This window comes from Accipiter gentilis, chromosome 18, assembly GCF_929443795.1.
Source record: "Accipiter gentilis chromosome 18, bAccGen1.1, whole genome shotgun sequence".
Taxonomy (NCBI): Eukaryota; Metazoa; Chordata; class Aves; order Accipitriformes; family Accipitridae; genus Astur; species Astur gentilis.
The window spans coordinates 25,494,755-25,518,561 of NC_064897.1; the positions used below are offsets into that span (position 1 = coordinate 25,494,755).

A 23,807-nucleotide genomic window follows, 5' to 3' on the forward strand; every position below is an offset into this window, starting at 1 on the left:
CCTGAGGTGCAGCCCGGTCCCCGGCCGGTCGTTCGTCCCGTTCGCCTTCCCCCGCCCCTCTCTCCCCGGCGGCGAGCAGGCCCCGCCGGCGGCCAGAAGGACCCGGTGCTGGAGGGAAGGGGAAGGGGGGGGGGGGGGGAGAGAAAGGGCGACGGGGGATTCCGGCCCGGCCTCTGGTCCTCTCCCCGGGGCCTGGTGCACACTCTCCGCGGGGAGAGGAGGCCCTGCCCCGGCCTGGCGGCCGGCGAGCAGCCCCGGGAAGGTCACCGGTACCGCGGAACCGGGCACAGAGAAGGCTCCCCTCAGGGCACCGCCGCGGCCGTTGCTATACTGCTTGCCGGCCCGGCCTCAGCGGCCGCTGGGTGCCGCGCTCCGCCCGGGCTCGCTCCGCGCCGGTGCCCGGCGGCCGCCTCCGAGTCCGAGTGCCAGGCTGCCCCCTTCCCCTTCCTTCCTTCCTTCCTTCCTCGCCTCCCGCCCCTTCCCCGCTGCCAGCCTTCCCCCGCCGGCTCCCTCCGGTGCCAGGCTGCCCCCCTGCGGGTCTCGGTACCGAGGCTGCCAACCCCCCCCCCCCACCCCCCCGCCCCGCCGCCGGCGCTTCACCCCGGCGGGCCGAAAGCGGAGGCGGCCTCCGACTACCGTTCCGCGGGTGACCGGGAGCGGGGTACCCGCCGCCGACACCGCTGCTCTGCCCCGGGCTCAGCGGCAGCTGCAGTGACTGTGTGTCTGTGTCATGTCTGTGCATGGGCGGGCGGAGGCGCGGGGCTGAGGCGGAGCCAGCCCGCTGACACGCCGCCCAGCGACAGGCGCCGAGCGCCCAACCAGCGGCGGCCGACACCGCCACAACCACCGCGGCCCCCCGCCCGCCCTCGGAGCTCGGCGACCCGGGCCGCTACACCTGGGCCCGGGCGGAGGTGGTTGTGTGTGGGGAGGGAGGGAGGGAGGGAGGGAGGGAGGGGGAGAGCAGGCCTGCCCCCCCCCGCCACCGCCGCCGCCGCCATGGCAGCGAGCCCGTCCCGCGGGAGAGGGGCTGTGAGGAGAGAACCGGCGCCACGCCCGCCCTGAGGGGGCCGCACCTGAGGGCGCCGGTGAGGTGCCGGAGCGGGGCTGCGGTAAGTGAGGGGAAGGGCGAGGGGCGGCCCGGCCCGGCCCCGGGCCTCGCCTGAGGCGCTGGCGGCGGGGGGGGGCCGGTCAGGGAGGCGAAGCGGCTCCCAGCCTTCAACCGGGTACACGCTGGGCGGGGGAGAGACCGGGACCCAACTTTTTACCACCGTTGAGCCGTCAGAAACGAATACCGCGTCTTTTCGCTTAAATGCGGCGGAGCGTGTCCCTGTGTTGTTTCCCTGCGTGCCCAGAGTGAAGGGATAAAGGCACCTTCCTTTTTTTGGTTTGTTTTTTTTTTTTCTTCCTTCCCTGCCGTGGGCATAGAACAGCCCTCAACGCTCTTTTTTTTTGTTGTTGTTATTTTTATTCATCATCTTTCTTTCACTTCATTAGCGGTGTAAAATGGATTGTTGCAGTACATTAGCATACTAAGGGGACCGTATGATAAACTGTGTGTATGGGTGGAGGGGGTGCCTGAAATTTCGAGAGGAGTGCGAGGGGCACAGATATTAGAGGAGAGGAGCAAATGTGCATACAATTCGATTTTAAAAAGGCATTGATCCATTCTTAGAGTGGGAGAGGAAGGCAAGTATACACGTGCTTTGAGTAACAATGTAAATAATCAGAAGTAGAAATAATAGGGATACTATTCAGTACCTACTGCTTGCTTCTCCCAGAAGGGAATAGCTGAAAAGAAAAAATGTTATTCTACAAAAGATACCGCAGATGCTAATTTCTCTTGTTACATCAACTGCTGAAATGCTTTAACTTACTCGGAAGTTGCTTTATTGTGGGCAGAAATTATGTTTTGCAGCACGCTGTACCAAAATATTGCGAACTCTGGAACAGGTTATTCATGGCAAGATAGTATATGCCAGACTCGATTAAGGCACTGGTCCATCAAGCTTAGTATTCTGTCGCCAGCAGCGCCCACTTCCTGATGCTTTAGTCAAGAGTGCTATCAGATGAACTCAAGTAAATCATGATGTTGAACATGCCAGTAATATCACATAAGTGTTACTAACTGCAAATTTTTACATACTATGACAACTAGGAAATCTCTGGGGGGAGAACAACCTCTGCATATCTGTAAAAAGAATTTAATTCTGATATGAATGATTTTCTGGAGAAGCTACTGTAACATACAGCTTGGTCTCTATTGTGCTAGTTATTTTCGTGAGCAAATCAAAGTCAGGAATGAGCTATACTGAAGTGACTTATTCTGCCCATTCTCCTAAGTGAAGCTAAAGGATCAGCCTTCATGTAATAATGTTTTCTTGCACTGTTGAAGGATTGTAACTGCTTCGGTGACAGTCACAAGGAACAAAGTGCTGGGGATGTATGGAGGAGGAAACAGTATTGTGTATATGGTTTCATTATTAATAAAAACAGATTGTCTACTGCCTGTTACTGGAATTCTCAGCAGTTTCACTTTTTTTAGTCTCACACTATGTCTTAAAAATGAGTAAATTGTCAGAGTCTGATCCTACAAAATATTGAACAATTTCTGCAGGTTCTTAAATGTTCTTATCTGCTATTAGAGCAGGGGAGTCTCAGCACCCACAAAAATTCTTAGGTTTTAAGAGCAGCGTGGATTATTAGGATTGTACCACCATACATGACAAATTATGGAACTTCATACTGAAACAAAATGTCTTACTTAAAATTGCTCTGCATTGTCAGGTTGCTGACCTACTCACAAAATGGACAACAGTTGTCCAAACCCAGAGCTGCGTTTGTCAGGGGCTCTAGCCAAGAGTGATTACCACTAGGTTACAAAACCTAACAGGGACAGGAGGAGTGACTACCTGTGAAGGTAGAGTTTTTTGGAAATTGTGTTTATAAGCAAGTAATCCTTTCATATTCATCATAAAATCACTTCATCAGTCTTTGTCCTTGAAAATCCTGAAGTGGCAATTGCTTTGGACATGGAGTAAACAAGCAATGCAGAAGGATCCTTATGCCAAGGACAGGTAGATGAAATTAGATGCAAATATTTGCACTTCAGATTTCATTCAGCCAGAAGGAAGCTTTCTCCAGAAGCTATACAGGTTCTGGAGTGAGATGTCTATTTACTTTTTAAAAAAAAAAAAACAAAAAAGCAAAACCTATAGTAACATCCAGTATATTGTTTAAAAAAAAAATGACAGTTATATAAGGTTGGAAATCTCAAAGCTTTAACAGTTCTATTATTAAAAAAATATGTAAACCAAACCTCTCTTTTTTAATAGGAACATGTCAATTTTGAGATAATATTTTATGATAAGAGTTATACTGATGTAAAATTATCACTTGAGTGTTTGGTCTCTTTGTTTTTTCCTTATTGGAACAAGAGATAAAGGCGTAACAGTACACAATTTCAAACCAGGCTATGGTACTTTCACTACACTAGAACATCAGTAAGTAAAATAGGATTAAGTCTGTTTATAAAACCCCAAATGCTTACGTATTATCTAGGTTTTGATGAAAAGAACACAGTTCTTTCCAGTATAAACATTTTACGCGAAAGGGAGGAGTAAGGCCCACAAGTGTTCAAACTTATAAAAGTGCATGAAGTTCATCTCTCATTTAACACCAGTGAAGTCCTTTTTACATTCTTACAGTTGCTTCATTGTTCTAGCTGAATACAACCACTATGAGGTCTTTTGAGGAAAAAGGCAGTGCTTTGTTCAGGAGGTGACTAAAAAGTGCTTTACGACTCTAATAGTGCATTATGTGCCAGCTGCAGTAGATGTTAAAACATTCCTGAAGACCAGGAAGGTGTTCTGTCCCCTTTCTTCCACACACACTCCTGTGTTTAATCAGCATTTTAAATACCTAGTGAGCCTGATGCTGCTGTGTCACAGTGGAGATATGGGATATGTATGGACAAAGCTAAGTTCTCCATGACCTGCTTTTGTGTGGAGTTGATGAAATAGCTACTTTTCATAAAATCAACTATTCAGGGTGTTCTCATGGGGAACAGAAATTCAAATCTGATTTAGCAGGCTGGCTGGATCGTGTTAACTGAGCCACTTCAACACAGAAGGTTGTGAATCTTTGTTTATAAATTGCCGCTCTTAACTTCTGGATGCTAAATTGCACAACCGTTAATAGTATCAGAGCATGAAGAGCAAGACCAAAAGTCTGAAACAAGTCCTAACCCTTGAGATTCTTACTATTATCTGCCACTGCAGTGAATACAGGACTACTGCAGAACAGGCTGTTAACATCTTGTGTAGTAGGAAAAGGCTTTCAGACAAGAAATAAGTGAAATTTAATCTACTCTGGAAAAATAAATTCCCAGTTCTTGAGTATAAAGTAGAAGCTCTGTTACATATGCTGTCCACAACGGGCAGTAAATTAAAATTTAATGGAGATTTTCCTGTGCATGTAACAGAAAAAAAGAAAAATCAGCAAAACCCAAGAAAGTCAGAGCAAGATCCAGATTCCCTGGGGTTAGAGGAACTGGAAATAAAATAAAGACTGGTAAACTGAATGCCTTTAAATGACTAGAAAACATCATGGAAACCTAAAACTTTCAGAATGCAAAGAAAATGAAGTCACTGAAACAGAAATTATTTCTCTTTTATGCCAAACTACATTTCAGACAATAAACTGATTGTTCTGTGTAAACTTATTTTGATTTTCTTATGGGTTACTCCCACAACTCAGTTGTACTTCTAGATGCAAAAAGGTAAACATCCATACTAAAGTCTTAGATAGTATTATGCCCTATATCAAGGCAAACTTGAAGGAAAGGGGTATTTTCCTATTTGTTTACTTTATATCTCTAGCAGAACTTTCTGTGGATTTTTTTTTCATTGCTGTCAATTCCTACTTTCCATTTGTTGTGACTCAGTCATTTAGAGAATAGTTGGGGGTTTTTTGTTTGTTTGTTTGATTGGTTCGTCTTTTTTAAGGCATAGTGCTTTTAAAACCATAAAAACTACTGAAGATGTGCAGAATAAATATAATGCAACTTTAATTTTATGAAATTAATCTGATTTCAGGTTGAAAGTACTTCTTTAAGTTTGGACCTACCATGGTCAAGTCAATCCTGTGTTTCTACTTATAGAAATAGTTGATTACTATTTTGCTAATATGATCTATATAACTCAGAAAAGACTTTATTTCATACTCCATAAAGTCAATGCCAGTATTTCCAGAGCTCTTAGTAACACATAACTGCATCCTAAAAAAAAGTAACAGGTACTGTTCTTGAAGTTTCTTTTTTCTCTACAAAGGAATCTTCACACCTATGCTGTTTGCAGTGAAATTCTGGATATTGTGCAGTAGCATAACTATTCCTTATTAACATGTATCGTTCATTTACAGAATCTTCTGGGAAAGAAAAACAGCAGCACTGGACAAACTTTAAAATAATTTTAAACTTTATTGTCTATGAAGGTGAAACTGACCCTCTCTTAAGCCTAAATCAAGGTATGTTGGAAGTCAGTGGAGCAACTGCACTTATTTCAGGGGTATTCAATCTAAACTATCCTTTATGTCCCAGTCCATGTTCTGGGAAAATATATATACACATATATGCATACACACTCTTACGAAGTTCTTTTTTAGTACTTGTTTCTATTTGACTACTTCACCTCACTCCCAAGCAAATAGTGGATATACTGTCTCTCTCTTGTTACTCTGTTTCTTTTGTTACACTTCTCCATTTATTGCCCTGCGGTATGAATGCAAAATAAGGCTATGAAAAGCCTTAAATGAATTGTAGACCTGTATAATTAATATCTGCTATCCTTTCTTGAAGTATTAAAGCACAGGATGTATCAATCCTCCACTCTTATCCTTACACATTTAGATTTTAATTCATCTAAGGACACCTTTCATGACTCTGGTGAAAAAGAAGATAACTCTACCTCATCAAAACAAGACCTTTTGTTTCCATTAGAAGGACCTGTCTTATACATGGAAGGTTTAATTGTTTTCAGAATAGCTTCATTAACTTTTGAAAGTGTTACCAATACAGGCCTCCCCAGAGCCAGGATGCTAATTAGAAGGAAAACTGGCCTTACAGTAGTTGAAGAATTGTGTCTTCTTTAAGAGAGCGGGAAGGCTCATTCAATCATTGACAGAGTGTTTCTGCCAGAAAGTAGGAATAACTGCCAGTTATACAAACTCAGAGAATACCTGTGACAAATTAGTTATTCCCACCGTCAAAATGCCTCTTCAGACAACCAACGACAGTAAGCCTAATAATGATTAAGTAAAGAATGTTAAGAATTGTTAAATTGATGTACAAGTTCTGTGCAGTCCAAGCAATGTCCTTTATGGCCAGCATCATCTGTCAGTTCTGATGTCCCTAACTCTGGGTTAGGCATGTTTGGACGGTGCCATAGGAATGCTTGGATTACTTCCATAGGCAGCCAGAGTGTCAGTAGTAACATGTCTGCCTTCGTCACATTTACGCTGATTTTATATTAAAGCTCTTGTAAGTCTGACCAAAAAAATCTATACAGGACTAAAGAGTAAGTGCAAATATAAAATGTAAACAAAATTAAAACAGATGAATGATAAAAACATAGATCCTATTACAAGTTAATGCATGATATCAAGACTCGTTAAAATAATTTAAAGTTTTGTATCAATGGTCAGGGCTTTAGAACTTGTATAAAAAATACGTGAATTAAAAATAGGCACTGAGGGGAAGGAAATTACCCCAAACTTACTTGTAAGAATCACTACCTAATGAGTCAAATAGGAATATTTTTGACCAAAAATAAATGACCATAATTATCAGTCAGATCCTAGAACTTGTGTATCTTTTCCCAATGAGGGCTGTTCTTTTAATTATTTTCTAGAGGATTTCTCTAGAAAGCATTACAGCTGCTACTCTCCAATGAAGGCAGGGTAAAATAAAACCCAGATCCAGTCTAATGACTCAGACTTATTTGCTTTTTGGCCATCACAACAGTAAGACTGCCCAATACAAATCTTTTCTGGCAGTTTAACAAAATTGACAGAAGAAAGTCCACTTCCACATCCTTGTCAGAAAAAAGCACAATAGAACTATACCTACATGCTTCTGAATATAAACAGGGAGCATAGTCCGAACAGCCAGGCGTACAAACATGAACTCGTTTAGTGGCCACAAGAGGTTGTGTATTTCATAAGGGTACTGTGAATAAACTAAAATGTTCCTTTGCTGGGGCAGAGATGTGACGGTCAGCTGCATCCAGCTCTCTGGCCAAGACTGTCAATGCTAAAGAAAGTTTCTATGTTCTTGCTGGCATTTGAGAAGTTGTGAGCTATGATCTGGACTTGCTACGTTGGCAAAAGAATAGGAAAGGTCACCCCATCTCAGGAGTGAAACTGTCAGTAACAAAAGGATAATCCTCCTCAGCCTCAACAGCAGTTACAGGGAAGTTGATGCGAAGGTCAAGCAACAAGGCAAGACCAATACTAGTGCCAATGAACCTGTCAACATTAAACACTTCTTTTTCAGAGAAGTACTTTAACACTTCAATATTCTGCAATTCAGACTGTATCTTGACACGGTAAGGTTTTTTCCATTGATTCTTAGGTGTAACTAAAGCTGTCAGACATGCTAGAGGCCAAGGAGACACGGCTGGACCCAGAAAAGGGACAGTCCTTCAGAGTCTGAAGGTGACATTGAAGGAATCCAGCAACAGATACAAAAAAGGCCCAACCAATTCAATAGATATTTTACACTCTGTGTGTGTACTTGCATTTCTGAGCTTGGCAGCCACACAGGTGCTGGCATTGCTACTTGCTCTAAAATTGCAGTCTGTATCAGATTGTGCACTGAGGAATGGAATAAGCTTTTACTACCATAGATGGCATCAGAATACACAGTTCCTGCAGCACCTAAAAGAAATGACCAGATCAAGCAAAGTTTCCAATGAAATCAGCATGTGTTTAAGTCAGTTAAAAGAAGAATTTAATCTACAGAGAGGGAAAATAATTTTAAACATCACTTCTCCAATGAACACACAGGATCTCAGTGCCATGAAGTCTGTACCTGACCTTTTTGCACATCAAATAAAGTAAGGGTCTGGTAGAAATCACTCTGTGATCATGTAATTAGGAATTGTATCATAGTCTGAAAAAAAAGGGGTATCAAATTCTGTTTGCATATGAGAATTTAGTTGTCATTTCCTAACTTTGTGTACTTGAGTTTGCAACTACAGCGATATTCTATTAATGTATTTTTTGTGTATAAGGCTCAATATTACAGAAAAAGAATAGAGAAGATGGAGTCTTCATGAAGTTTTTGTTGCTTCAAGCTTGTACTGACTGCATTCCTTACAAGTGCCTATATGAAAAGGAAGCTTTTTTTCCTAGTTTCTTTTTAGTGGTGACATTTATAGAAAAAAACCTAAGCAGCACAAATAAGAGTCAGATGCCTAGATGTCTTTTATGCTGGAAAAACAGAGACATTGAAGGTCTCCGAATGTTATGACACCCCAAACCATTTGTGTTTGTTGCAGGCTACAGTTAGAATAGGATTCTGCCATCAGATTTGGGCTTTGCTCCCTGAAATAGTACTCACAACAGATGCACTCCATTCTGAGCATTTTTGAAGAAGCTGGGGCACTAATGAATTATATTTTTTTAAGAATATTTTGACAGCATCAGTGTAACAAGGCACAAACAGGAAGACAACCCTGTCCACCAGCATACACATGGTAAAGGCTCAGATGCAAGTGACACTTGACTGACAAATTGGGTGCTAGAAGATACAGCTGTCATTGCTTGATTTCCATCCATCTGCCCCATTACCTCAGTAAATCAATTGTTTTATATACTAGTAATCGGGTGCACACAATGATTCTTTTGATAACCTCTCTTACTACTGTTGAGCAGATTTAGACTCAGACCAAAAGAAGTTGTGGCCTATCCTTCCTACAGTAACTTGTAGCAGAATGTCCATATAACTGACTTCAGGTGACAAAATGTCAAATCCAGTAGAAGTACAAGCAGAGCATGCTGTCTTAAGACATTAGAAGGCTGATTTGAAAGAGGAATTACACCACCTGAATTAATACTATGTTCCAGTCAATTTTCTAGACCTATGTTCTTTCTGCTAGGAAAGGAGGTAGCCTTTGGGAAAATACTAATTTTCAGTTTCCTCTGCTGCAAAGAGTAGCCTCAGAAGAAAAAGAATAGCCTCAGAAGAAGGACATGCTTGAAGTCAATTGTCACAAAATGTTTGGGTTGGCCAGAGAGCTTGAGACTTCACAAATATGCCTCAGATACACAGTGCAATGAATGGAGTTTCAGCATAGTGTACATCTCTGATATAACTGATGCTTAACATGATACTTCAAAGGCATCCTTTGAAGAAAATTTCAGTAGACCCAATCTCCAGCCTGGCCATGGGGTAGTTGTGCAGTTCTGCGCAAAGCGTAGTCAGAAAGTGACACTTTCTACCCTAGAATCTTAACATGTATTGGACTGATGAACATCCCTTGAATGACAGGATTGCGTAACAAGGTCAGTAGCCCCACAACTGTGTACTTGCCAAATGTACTTGTACATGCAAACATGTAGATGATACCTTATTTTTTTTCATATCTCCTTCTTCCCTTACTTTTGTAAACAAAAGTTTAAAACTCAGAAGAGAATGTTAGCAGACCCTGGGCCATCAGCCTTTCTCTAGAGAGTGAAGATGGTTATTTCAAAACGATGTGTCAACTTCTTAGCAGGCTGCTAACTCTAGAAATCTGAAAGCAATGTGCATGTTTCGTTTAGATTGTGCGTCATTTCACCAGGGACAGAATGATATGGACTTACTTTCTAAAATTGGATGAAGTGGGAAGAGTCAATGCAGGAGGACAAGTAGCTAATAGTAATTACTAAGAAATACAATACTAAAAATATCCTGTCCCCACCAGTTTAAATTCACACCTACTTCTCTCTGAGCAGGAAAGAAAAAAAAGAAATTTCCATCTTCAGCTCTGGAAACTTCATCTGTCTCCTGGGTACTGTCTTCAGCTGGCAGATGTCGTCAGACAGTGCTGAAACCTCACCATATTTCTGAAGGATCCATTCTTCAACACCAGACTGCCAACTTGAATGTCAAAATCCCAAACGACTTGAGGGCAAACAATCACAACAATTGCCTGGGGACCTTGCACAATGTTGTCAGGGTAAGCTGGGTAGTAGAGCAAACTCTTCTGCAGATGGGTAGAGCGTACACTTCATTCCTTAGCTTCTTACTGTAGCTACTATGGGTGTTACCAGATCTGCCCCCAGTACTGCTGCTCAAACCTATTGCTTTCCTGAGATCTAGACATCAGTTCCTGATGAACCACATCAGCAGTACATTGGCTATTTAAACCTGGGGGATAACAGTGTCAAAGCAAACCAGACACCGTAAAGGAACACTATGGAGTGGACTTGGAGGAGGCGGTGAGCAAAGAGGAAGGAACCGAAGAGTTGCATCAGGTACTTATAAAGTTTAGGTGAAATGAACACAACAGTACACCAGGCTGGAATGTAACTGGTGGAAATGTGGGCACAAATGTCTTTTTTACTGGTTAAGGCTGTTAGTAAGAAAAATTACATACCTTCTAATCAGCATGCATGTTAAAAACTATGCCCCAAACAAATGGAAATTAGGTAGGATTCTGAACATGCTGTGTAACATGAGTCCCAATGAACAGGACTTGGAGGGAGAGGAAGTTACAAGTGAATTTTAGCAGTCACTGCAAATTATCTCAGGTTCTTTATAGTTACATGGTTTTCTGATGTCAAGCTGCAGGAGTTCAGGAATTTTCCAGAGTTTCTTGCAAGTGCTGTGGCTCGGTGGAGGTCTAAAACTCTTTGGGACAAGATTGAAGATCCCACCTCTAGCCTCAGTGAGTCACCAAAGACTATGGGTGTTGAGACCACAACTCTGAAAAAGCTATACAGACATGCTAAACATTGCATGCTGCCAGTTTTCTCAGAGAAATCAAGGCAGCTTTATAGGAATATGTAAACCTTTGCAGCAGACTAGCCCCAGGTGTGGACCAGGTAAGCTGTGGTCCAACTGGCTGTGCCAGGGCCATGGAAAACCAGGTTGGCGGCTGTGATTGCAGCTGCCACCACCCAGAGAACAGGCAGGATATCTGCTGTGAAGTCCACTGCTGGGTTTCAGATGTCTCTCCACCAGTGCTGTGTCCAGCAACATGCTACCCACCCTCTCAGAGTTGCTGGAGATGGACACTTTCCATATGGTCTGCAGCCTGTCTCCCTCCAATTCCTTTCTCATAGCAATAGCAGCCCCATCCTTAGTCCCTCTGCGTTGAGGCAGAAACATCGTGTTTTGCATATATTGTGAGAAGTGTTGAGCTGGCTCTGCTTTGCAGGACTGGGGCTTACATGTATACCAGAAATCCCCTCTGATGCAATTATAAAAATTGTTGTGCCCTGTTCACCTCTGTCTTTGGTAGGTTTTGTCAAACAAGCAAACAAAAAAGGCAGGCTCTTAAGAGATTTGGAATGGTGGAAGGTGACCCAGTCTGGGACAATATGGGAACAGAAGGTGAGTGGAAATGAAATGTGCATGAACCATTTATCATTATTAGAGATTATTAGGTAGTATCGCTATATATATTTGTAAACTTAAATGCTTTTTTTTTTAATTCTAGGAAAAGCTTACTACATTTTTCTCTATCAAGAAATACTACCTAAAGGTATTACTCTTAGTAGTTCTGGGTGAGAGATAAGTAATTTCATACAGTGCTATTCACATTCTATACAACTATACTCACCGCCTTTCTAAAAGCAACAGCCAAAACAACACCCCCTCCCAAGTAGACAGATCCATAAATTATTTAAAACCTTATCTAACATTCACATACATATAAAGTAACGGTCTCACTGTGTTCTGAACTGTGAGACTTGGTGAATGAATGATGCAGAATCCCCTCCTAGAATTGCAGGGTCTCCACTAAAAACGCAGGTGAGGTACATCCCATCAGGCACTGAATCTCTCCACTGATTTTGACAGGAATCTGCTCTGTTCCCCTACCTTACCAGTCCCTTTATTTGAGGAAAAAAAAAAAAAAAAAAGAATTAAACAGTCTGAATTGATTGTCACAGAAGTAATTGTTTCAGAGAGAACCAAAAGACGCAGTAGTAAAGAACTAGTTAGGCGTAAACTACTACTGGTGTTATGAAAACATTGCTTTGGGAAATAAGTTCTTAAGCAGTAATCTGTATGTAACACAGAGCTAGTTTTTCAGTTTGACACATGTTCTCTTCAGAGGGGAAAAAAGAAATCAACCTGACTTCTTTACTTCTGTAGTTATAAGAACCTCTTTTCTAAATTTGTGATCTATTCACTTCCTATGTTTCCAGATTCCCTTGATTTGTTAAAGCAGTAATTCATGGGTGCAATTGGAACCATCTGGGCAGTGGGAGGGAGTAAAAGGTAGCCAGAATAAAGAACAATTGTGTGGGGCACAGACAAGGCACTGAAGAACTTTGCTGCTTGTTTCTTGGTTTCTTTTATTTTATTTTTTTTCCCTTTATGGCTTGCGTTGGTGGGATTTACAGTCTAAAAGCTTTAACTCACTGTTAATGCTGGTTCTCCTCTGGGAATATATACATTTAAATGCTCATACTGTTGTAGGCACTGAAAATTAGCAACCTTTTTTTTACACTGCTATTCTACAAAAAGCATAGGGAATGCCCATAAGAGGATCTTTTCCTTCAGCAAAAAGACACAACCTGATTAGAACATTATGTAATCTTCATACACATTTTGTATCTTTGGTATCTAACTCAGAACTCAGCTCCTAAGATGCTGGTGGTAATGGGATGCTGGGAAATGTAGAATTGCCAGTCTGATGACTTTTTCATGGGTTCTTCGGAACTCATGGGTATTGCTAGATGAGGAGCACATGGGAGGGAAAGAAGGATGGCTGCCAACAGTAAAAGAGTCACTGTTGCTCCTTCCTCTACAGTTATGACAAGAAGCCAATGCTCCAGCCATACGCAGGGACAGGTTGCTGGAGGATTGGGAACGCTGACAGATACTTGGCCTCCAGAGGAGGTTGGGAGTGTCTGAGCAAGAAGATAGTCTTTGAATGCAAGTCCCCAAAAGTGAGTAAATAAAAATAAGCATTATGAACATGTGAGGGAGAAGAAAAAAAAAAGGTGTGGTGGGGAGGAGAGAATAGCAGGGAGAAGAGATTGCAGCATGGTGAAAGAATAGGTGGAGGTACACAATGGAGCCAGAGACCTATGCAAAAATAAATGCAAAGGTTGAAGGCAAAAGAGACTTTACTGTGTCAGAGAACTGAAGGAAGTAACTAAAGTGAAATATGGGAGAAAAATCATAGAGAAGGAGCAGATAAGACTAAAAACTTCTGAATAGCAGCCCACAGATTTCCCAGCGCACTGAATGGGTAGCTCAACAAATCTCATACAACTTGTGGAACGTTCAAAATACCTTTAGTTAGTTTTGCAGCCTCCTCCTTGGAAATGCAGTACACTTTCTATACCAGTAAAGATGTGTCTCACACGTGGAGGTAGTGATTAATTTGACAAGTAATTAACTATTGAGCCCAACTGTCCCATCAGTAACCAACTTGAATAGAAAGACCACTGAATGTGATGACAGGCAGTGGAACATTAATGAGTAAAATAATGATAATCCTATAGAGGTTAAATGGGAATGACAAAACAGCTGTGTTGGCTCTTGCCCTTCCTGAGCTTGTGCACTAAAGAGGTGTAGTCAGTCAGTCTTCAAATGTTACATACCAAAGCAAAAGTTAAGATAAAAGGGCTGAGCTTATCCTTGATCTGATCTCTTATGAAAAGGAGAGGGCATTTTATGAATATCCACTCTAAGTACAAATTAACTTAGAACTTAAGCAAGAACAGATATATTTGATTTATAAATACACTGTAGAGAACAATCCCTAATTTTTTAAGAGTTCTTTGCATCTTTCAAGGACTCCTGCCCCCTTTTACTAACCAATATAGATCATGCTGAAAGTAAATTTCTCTATTAAATGTCAGCATCTCCAATAAATGCATTAACATCTTATCCAAGCAGATTGTTGCAAGAGATTTTAAAATGATTGGTACATTTTATATGCAGCAAAGATCTTTAGAGATGTCTTGTTTATCTTGGTTTCCTGTTAATTTGGCAAGGACTGAAGCATTAGGCTTCATCACAGACCAAGACTGTGTCAGACAGGATGAACTTCTGATGAACATTGACCGCTGAGACTAATAATACCTAATTATGGCAAATGTTTCTCCCATGTGAGCACTCACAGTTCTTCACACAACAGACACTGAGAATATTTGCAGCTGCTTTTGTCCCTCCCTGTAAACTGATGAAGTCCCCACCAAAATGCAGATGAAAATGCTCTCTTCATCATAGCACCAAGGTGTCATCCTTTCTGTTTCCAGTTTTACTAACAGATTGTTTGAAAAAACCTCAACCACTTCAACAACCAAAACACCAAAGAAAAGTAACTCAGGGCAAAAACTTAGGCTCAACTGTTGCTGCCTTTCCCTCTCTCAGAACTTCCTCCCAAATATTTGAAGTCTAACAGTCCACATCTGCCTCCAGCAGGCAGCTGGAGATTTTGGCAGGTTCCAGTCTCTGGTATGAGTCTGGGGCAGCAAGAGGTTCCTGCTCATTTGTCAAGTCCAATTTGAAGTTCAGCTAAATATTCTTGTGTTATGAGGGTTTCACTGCCCCTTTCTGGAGAATGCAATGCAGATGAAACATTTGAATTAGCAAAATGATATTGCAGAGTTTGCAATGCAGAATTAGACCAGATAAAATTGCAGAGGCAGCATTTTTAAGAGAAAGAGATATAAATGTCACATTGGGGTTAGAGTCCTCAGAGAGAGAAAGTTAGAAGTGGAAATCTGTGACTTCAAAGGTCTTTGGAAAATGGCAACTTATTCCTTGGAGAATGCAGCAATGAACCAGGTGGTAGGGAAGGGTGATGCCAGATGCTGCAATGTCTGCATTGAGGTAGGAGGGAAGCAGATGAAGTAAAGGGAACGCGTTCCGGTGTAATAGACAGCTAGAGTAATATTACTTCAGGAAGTAAAAGCATAGGAAGAAAAAAATAGTGGTCCAGCATACTGGAAACTGGAGGTTAATGTAGAGCTGTATTGTCTTCCAAAGACAGAGACAGTTTTCTCTTAATGAGAATTTTATTATTATTGCCCATCTCCATGACACAGGAGGGCCACGTCTCTGGGATCTCACAGAGACAAAGTTACAGCCAGACAGCCATTGCCCCAGAGAGTGACAGAGGAGAAAGGTTTGTCATGCTGGTGACAGGCTTTCAGTGGAGGATGCAGAGGGGAAAGAAAAAAAATGCTGTACACAATCATTTAACTTTCAAGCTGGGACTGACGTAAATCTCACACTGAGAATGAAGGATGGCAGAGTTGCTGTGGGACTAGCAGCCAGCAATGGACCACCCCACGAAGACAGTTTTTCACTTACAAATTAACTTCACAATATGCAGTTTTCAGTCCTGTTGATATTGGTGCATCCTTATGTTTCTAGCAGCTGCCTATGCACAGTACGTATTATGGTAGAGGCATAACGAATCAGAGAATGCTTTCTCATGAGACTAAGCTAAACAAAATGCCTGTCTGGTGGTAGCCAGCTTCTTTACTAATAAAAAATGCAAACCATTACATCTCCTTCAGTCTAGGACTGGCTCCAGCACTCAGTCAGCCTCTGCCTTACAGAAGAGCTGACAGTTAGACCAATTTTAAAGCATACAAATCTCGTAGTCTGGACTGCATCTTTCCCAAAAGAAGCAGAACTGAGCTTAAAAACCAAAACAATAAACCCTGAAACCAGTAGTTTTAAGAGGAGCTTGTCACTAGACAGGTACCCGATAAAGGAGTGTTTTAAACTACTTTTCCCTGGCTTCTGTTTCACCTATGGCTCTTGACCTGAAAATCGGCTCATGGGAGCACTGTAATCACAGAAGCAACAATATCAAGCCCTGACCCCTCTTTCTGGCAAATGCCACGGGAGGGACAGCTGAGAACATGCTTTGTTGGGGTAGAAGCAGCATTACAGAAAGCATTCATTTCCTTAGCAACTAGGACAACCTCTTCTTTAATTAGCACATCATGGTCTGAACTTTGCTAATAAAACCTGCCTACACTGCATGCTAACCATGGGTTAGGTAATCTTGTGCTTGCCAACATACGGCAGCCTACCACGCTTCTGCATCCTGACATTCTCCACACTAGCACTCTTGTTCTCAGGTCCCACATCTGCAGGCATGCTGTGGGTGGTGGTAATGAATGATACATCCTTGCGGTTTCTCACCCTGGACTCATGATCCCATATCCCATCACACATTTCTCTGGGCTGGCAGGCACAGGGTGTTGCGGAACAGCTTCTGTGTGCTCCCTTGGGATTTGAGAGGTTACTGTTTGTGCCAACGGTAGAGGAATAAGACAGCTATCTCACTGTCCTAGCAGCCCCCCTTGGCCTGTCCTCCCTGATTACTACTCTGTGCCACCCTCTTCTGGAGCTTCTTCTCCAGCAGCATCTCTGATGACTAATAGACTTGTGTAGGAAATCACCAAGATGCAGCGGCACCAGCAATTACAGAAGACACTCTTCTAGAAGATACGTCATAAGGGTTTGTAGAGTGGTTGTGCTCTGCTTCAGCCTCAATATTACAGGGAAAAAAGTAATTAATAAAATCCTGATCAAGGAAAACTAAATATCTGGATGAAAACACGTTTTGAGAAAAAATAAAAATGAGGGTTTACAAAACCATTGTCATAGCTCTAACTACAGCTCATATAGAACCACTGAAACTTCTATCAGCGTGGCAATAGTAGCGCTAAGTTTAAAGCAGACAGTAAAACTGGTCTGAGGTATCGCATGCTCAAATATTTATTCTGGGCTCAGTTCTGTATTGCCATGGGTATTGGAGATGTAGACTTCAAAGCTAGCATGGGTATGCCTGTATGAAATCCTGCCACTCCAGTGGAACAAATTGTGCTCTGAGACAACAGGTCTCCCTAAGTGAGAGAAACAGTGCATTCAAAAGAGGAGAAAACTAAATTTTGATTTTTTAAATGCATTATTTAATAACAATACGAATTAAGGCAGCAAACTCTTCCTTCCCCCTCCCCCCCCCCCCCCCCCCCCCCGTTTTAATGAATTAACCCTGGGCATTAGGGAAGGAACACAAGATCACATGCTGCTTTTAGAGAGCCTGCTCAGCAGAACAAGTGGATGAGGCTGTGACACCTTGTGGGATCACTGTCAGTATGCTTTCACCTACAGTTTACATAAAAGTATATGTCAGGGGGTTTCTTAATTGCAAGATTGACATGGTAGAAAAGTCAAAGGAGAGTGTTTCACAATAAAACAGAGATGATTTCTGTAGGTATTTGGTTTGGGTTTGGTTGGGTTTTTTTAAATGTTGAACAACATGAACTGAAAAAGCTGCTGCCGTCCTACAGGAAGAGAGATACCTATTCAAGATCTCAGATACTCCTTGCAAATGTACTCTCTGAAAACCAAGAAATTGCACCTCAGGATCAGTAAATTCTCTGAGTGCGCATACATACCATACAGTATCATGCACACATACAATATCGAGCCTACGTTCTCAAATGTTGATAATAATTGGAATACTAGCAACAAGGTGCTTTTTTTCTGTGCTTGAAAATGTCAGACTTTTAACAGATCATTGCCCCAACAGAATCAGAGATTCAGAGAAGTGAAGTGCCGTGATCAAAGACACACACCATGCTTCTGAAGAGGAATTCAGGAAATGCAACTTCAGCTGGTATAAAGAACTGTCACCTCTTTGCTCTGGTTATGTGCATCTCTAAATTAGCCATTAGATAATTCTACCACTTCACTGAACTTTTGCACATTCTTCATTGAAGGTATTTATTCTTCCTTGTCCAGGAGGAAAGGCCTTAGTGGTAGTTACGGAAATAAAAGAGAGACTAAAGCTCCCATGCAAATCTTATGTTCTGTGTATTTTCTTATTTGACTATAAAAGTGATATTCCCAGAGGTGTGGAGTCACGGTTATTTTAAAACTGCTGATGAGCATCATCCCATTTCTAGTTTAATTAAATACTAGTGATTTGCTCATTGCAAAAGACAGTTTGTTCCATTACAAAATCCTTTTCTTGTGTATGGAGACATAAAAAAAGTGTAATATCAACTGCATAATCTATTTCTATAAAATATAAATAGTGAAGTTGACTTCCTCTTGTAAAGTGTTTTGAGATCTACTGATGAAAAGCGCAGTAGAGGCGGGTAGTTTCATTATTACTCTAAAAACCTGTTGCTCCTCTCTGCACTAGCAGATACTCCTCTCAGCCAATTAAGATACGGGATTAGAAGGACATTATCAATTTAGAATATTTTTTCGTTTACTTGGAATAGTAATAACACCTTGGAAACCACACAATAAAATTGCTTTCCAAATGAAATCTGACATTCTTGAGCGCTACCATTTGTTTTCATGCACTGATCCCTCTACCTGTAGAGCGATCGTGCTGGCAGTTCCTGCTGTAGTCCTGCCCCAGGATACTGATGATGATACTGCATTAAACATCTCCTTGGAAGCCAGCAAGCCTCTATTGCTTCTGTAAGCATCTCTGGCAAGCAGAGCTGCCTCTTCTGTTCCTGTGCAATGGAAGCGCGGGGGTAAATCTCTTGCTTATTGCATCTTTTGTGTCATAACCGAGGACTTGGCCATCAACAGAACATGCTTCCCCAGGTTCAGTTTAAGCCTGTTGCTTTCACATCCTGAATGCAACAGTCACCTCCAGTTGAGCCTCCATGGAAAGTCTTCTGTCAGCCCACGCTGCAGTATTTTAACTTCCAATGATATTTGCCTCTGGAATAAGAGGACCTTCCCATATTGTGATGACTGGTAGGAGGAGGAGTAGAAGAAAGGCAGCAGATACTTGCTGTAAAGTTTTTCTTCCCGCTGTTTCTGTTGTGGAGAGATAGCCAGAAGAGAGTTTTCAGAGCTCTCCTTATTCTCCAAGTCTCTCTTGTCCTTTCAGAAAAATATTAAATGTGTCAGCACCCCAGGCCTGAGGAATTTGGGGTCACTAAATGCCCAGGTTAGGGTGCTCAAGAAGATTCAGGAGAGAATTTTATGATATTTCTTTGCCAGAGGACACATATTTGAGGGAAAAAAAGCCAAAGCCAAATAAGTGTTTTGGGTTAAAAATACTTTTAAAACTATAAACTGAGGCATGAGGGCTCCTGTCAGCAATTTCCTTTTGCACATAAATGGGGAATGGGCTAAACCGGGTAACTTTCAATAGGTTTCCTGGACAGTGGGCAGATCATATGTGTGTTAAAGTTCTCTCTCACTGGTAGTTTAACACAGGTTTTCCTTTAGCTCAAATAGTTGGAGTCTGACTTGCTGGAGAAAGAGCGCTATGCATTCAATTCTGATCTGCCATTACCACAAAACGGTCTGTATAGCATGACAATGTATAGCATGTGAAAACCTGGTGAGCAATGTTAAAAAAACCCAACATGTCTGCGCTATAATTTGTTGGCATGTTTAAAACTCCCCCTTGAAATGGATTCCTTTGAGCGACAGACTAACTGTACAATGGCCACAACTCTTGCCAGAAGCCTCTTGTGTTCTGAAGTAGAAGCTGAAGTCCCCAAAATCCTGTTTTACATTCACCCGCAGCACAGAATGAGCAGGAGCCCCTCTGTTTCACACAGCCAGGGCACACACATTTGGCCAGTCAAGGGGACTGTCAGGTTCAGCATTCTTAATCGCTTTATAATTGGATTCTTTGTTGGGCCACTTTGTGTGCGTTTATCAGCAAAGTCCAGATCAAGAGAGGTCAAGCAAAGCCTCCCCAAATTTGCCACTGCCCTTTCCACAATTGAGATCACTCCTTTAAACTTTAGAAGACCAACATTTTTCTTTATGGCATCTGTGGGCTAGGGTAACATTTACTTCAGATGAAATGTATTTCCATAAGACTGACAGAGGGCCCCTATAGTCTTGCTTGCCTGTGGGAGCAGGGCAAGAGGAAATGCCAAGGGCAAGTCTCTCTCAGACCTGCAGTCTTGTTTCTTTTTGATCCAGTGTGTGTTTCTTTTTTATTCTTCCTTTAAGCAATGAATTGAGCTCCTGCAGCAGAGGAAGGATTGTTGACTTACAGTGTACACACATAGCGGAAAGGTTACTTCAATCAGAGGGGAAAAAAAGAAAGAAAATGCTCCCCAAATTGTGTGTGTGCATCTCGAAAAGGAAGCACTTCTACTCATAAACAAAGGTGTCAAAAGAGAGCTCCTTTAAGGCACCTCCAGCAATCCTTCTAGATGGCCTTTCTTATTGTTTTTAGTATTTATATGAGCACGCTTGAGAACCCCCCTCCCAGATCAGAACCCCATTTTGTTAGCAGTTGTACAACTAATCCCACACTAAGTAGGAGATCTTAGAGTTCTTCAGGAGAGTACACAGAACAATCCTCGGGCCCCAAAATTGTTTCTAGTTTACAAAGAGGATCACACAATAATTATATTCCTTGGCTGGACACAGAATAAGAAAGTATTGACCTCTCACTAAAGGTATTTTGTTTTTTTAAATTTACAAAGGTTCCTCTCTGTTACTTCCAAAAATGCTGGGGAAAATACAGTGTGAGGATGAAGGTTGATCTTATGAATATGCACTGTCCTTCTGGCTCTGGGGAGACCTCAAGTGGGAAGAGTCACAGAGAACATGTACGTCTCTAGTAATTACTTCTGTGGATGAGAAAGAATGTAATAAAAGCAGGCCATTAATGGACTTCAGTAGTATTCGCGGTCAAAGTACGTGAGCCTTGCATCAGCCAGAGGTTGGGAGGGCTAAAGCAATTTCACCAGCTGTGTGACATTTCTATGACTGGAGCAAGAAGTTTATGGGTGCGAGCTCAGTTCTGAGAACACAGGCTCCCTTACAGAGTCTTCATGTACACAAAAGTTTGATGTACCTCCGAGAGCAAGGACAGTGAAAGTCATTAGTACAAACCCTCTGATTCAAACACACTTACCTTTGGACATGGCAAATGAACAACCACATCCTGGATGAAATCAGTTCTATTCAATGTTTCTGAAGGGTGCAGAGGAGCTGTGGGGGGTGAGCGGAAAGAAGAAACAATAAAACAAAGTTTTTTAGTTGGTTTGTAAAATAACTAAGGCTAAAGTATTTCATACCAACCCTGACAACTTATGTCTGACTTGCTGTCCTTTGAGACAACCAGCTACAGCACTAGTTTTTCGATTCCAGCAAGAAATTCAAAGCTGTCCAAAGAGTCCTCAAGCCATAATGAAATACTCATGTGGTCTGGATATAACTTTGTGTGCAAGTCTGTGTGTATAATTAGTGCATGCACAATATCACCTGTATTTATTGGTATCTGAGTTTTCCAAGACAAATTCAGTCTCTTGTTCACGAAATTCCTTCTCAAAAACTACACACCTGTTACTTTTCACATAATAGAGGTAATTTATTTCCCTGCTGCATCACTTTGAAAATGTGACTGTTTCTGGAATGCTATTGAGCCAAATGGTTGAGATATCTGGCCAAGACTAAGTCTGTGAAGCTGGAGCAAGTAAGAGTTCAAGTCCATGCCAGTTCCCCAAATAGCTGTATTGTGCAAGTTCCCCTAGTGCTTTCTCTATACAGGGCAGCACCTTCTCTTCATTTGTCCTTGGACCTTTTAATTATATATCCTTTTTCTAGTACTTTGTAACATGCTAAAGGTATGTTGGCATATTTCATCTGTGATTTTGCACCAGGCCACGAAGTAGCCCTTTGCTCGAAATCGGCCTGTAGCTGCACAGAGGTGAGCAAAGATTGCAGTCTCTATACTGAATAGAGCTGTTGCTTGAAATGTCCATCTACAGATATAGTGAAAACTTGACTGGACAAGGGTTTGAGAAACCTGATGTAAATTTGAAGTCAGTTTAGAGCAAGAGGGTTGCATCAGATGACCTGCTGAGATCCCTTCCAATCTGAACTGCTCTGCCCTTTTTCCCAAGCCAGGCGTAACAATGAGCATGATGCAAAGTGGAATTAAGAGCAGACTGCCTTGATTCATTACAGCTGGGGTAGAGGTGGCCGGGCCACCAAAGAGTGTCGCCCCAGCTCACTCACACAAATGTTTGATGAGAGGTGGAGTGCTATGGAGCGGGGACACTATTCTCTGTGAGCGCTGATCTCAGCTCTTGGGCAAACAGCAATCATCACCTACATTCAGCCAGACAAGAGCGTCTCCCTCCTGTAGATTTCAAAGCTTCCTCAGTCCCACCTCAGGTGCTGAAAGGAGTAGTAGGTCCCCGCTCATGATGGACCCGAAGTGTACACAAGAAAGGTTTGTCCTTGTGAAAAAAGTCTTTTGACTGTAGGGCTTGTCTTACTTTCCAAAATCAATATTGCTGTCCCACCAACCTGCCAACGTAACCCAGTTTAGGCGTGCTGTCAGAAAAGCCATCAGCAGCAAGTCTGTCTCCCTTTTCTAAGCAACATAGCTATGCTAGCAAACTCCAAAGGTGGCTCTGATTTTTGTTACTTTTTGGAGAACCTTACCGGGGTGCTCTAACTTGAAGAAATTCGAGCAGCCCCCAGAAACTCTGCTGCAGTTTCAACAAGAGTCCGGAGCAGTAGAGACACAACAGGTATGATTCACTTCTCCAGATTCATCTTGTCTTAGTGTAGGTGTCTAAAATAGGTCAAGTGAATCACAGCCTAAAATTCCTGCTTAAAAGGGAGTCTACTTGCCTTGCTCAAACATACATGACTATTACGAATGATTCTCGCCAGACATTTCTAACACTAGACACGATATAGGAATGGTACATACATGTTGCTATATCAATACATCAAGTAATCAATATAATGAAACAAGATATTTCAATACATTCAAAATAATTGTCAATTTCTCTTAACATTTCCCAGATGGGAATTTCATCAGTTCCAGAATGTTCCAGCGTTCCAGAATGAAGGCAGGTGTCAGGATTGCCCACCAAATGGTGTGTATTTCTCTGGAGAGCTCCAGACATCAGTTGCTTACAGGTGACCAAAGTCTTCTCCGTCTTCCAGATCCCAAGGCCTCTCTTCTACCTTTAGAGTCACCACATGACAGAAGCTGCATTTTTTATATCCAGGAAAAGACAGCTGTAAATATGAGGTGAAAGACTGTCTGGGATTCTTCTAAATCTGGTAAATTCTTTCACTAATATGGTAACAGTCTTTCTTATCTTATCCGAGAAAGGATTCATTTAGTTTCCTCAAGAGAAATAGCAGATAGCTTTGCACAGCATTCAAATGTCCCATGGTTCATATTCATTTCATTCATAGGTCTGGCCAAATAAATTGAATCACACTGCACTGGTCTCTCGTTTAACCTCATTATTCTAGTTTATTTCAGAAAGAACATAGTTTTTGCTAGCATTTTTTTTTAAAGCCAGGTGATAACAGCCAACACACACACACACACACACAGAGTCCATCTCCCTTGAAAGCAAATGTTATCACTTACAAGCAAGCTTTTGCTTCTTGCATGGACAAACAGCAGTCTGCAAAAATCATGTCTATAACTTCAATCAGAACATACCACTGTGCTTGCCCATCACAGCATAAAGTTTTTATGCAGTTGTCTCAGCACTCTGAAACACATCTATATAGGAACTAGAAAAATTTGGCAATTCTGCTGAGCAGAGTCTCTCAGAACAGAATTCCCTAC

The 23,807-nt window shown here is 42.0% G+C and overlaps 1 long non-coding RNA gene across 4 annotated transcripts; it reads left to right on the plus strand.

Moving 5' to 3' along the window:
* The first annotated feature begins 980 nt into the window (after positions 1-980).
* On the plus strand, positions 981-23,413 carry LOC126047677 (uncharacterized). Of its 4 annotated transcripts, XR_007508671.1 has the most exons (8): positions 981-1,109; positions 5,419-5,523; positions 9,994-10,217; positions 11,505-11,596; positions 11,703-11,747; positions 13,023-13,161; positions 17,255-17,344; positions 17,784-18,602. It is a non-coding gene; the product is annotated as an uncharacterized LOC126047677 (long non-coding RNA). The 4 variants fall into 4 exon arrangements; XR_007508673.1 differs by lacking the exons at positions 17,255-17,344; positions 17,784-18,602 and adding an exon at positions 23,021-23,413; XR_007508672.1 differs by lacking the exon at positions 17,255-17,344 and having other exon boundaries at positions 5,419-5,538; positions 10,008-10,217.
* Positions 23,414-23,807: the final 394 nt, after the last annotated feature.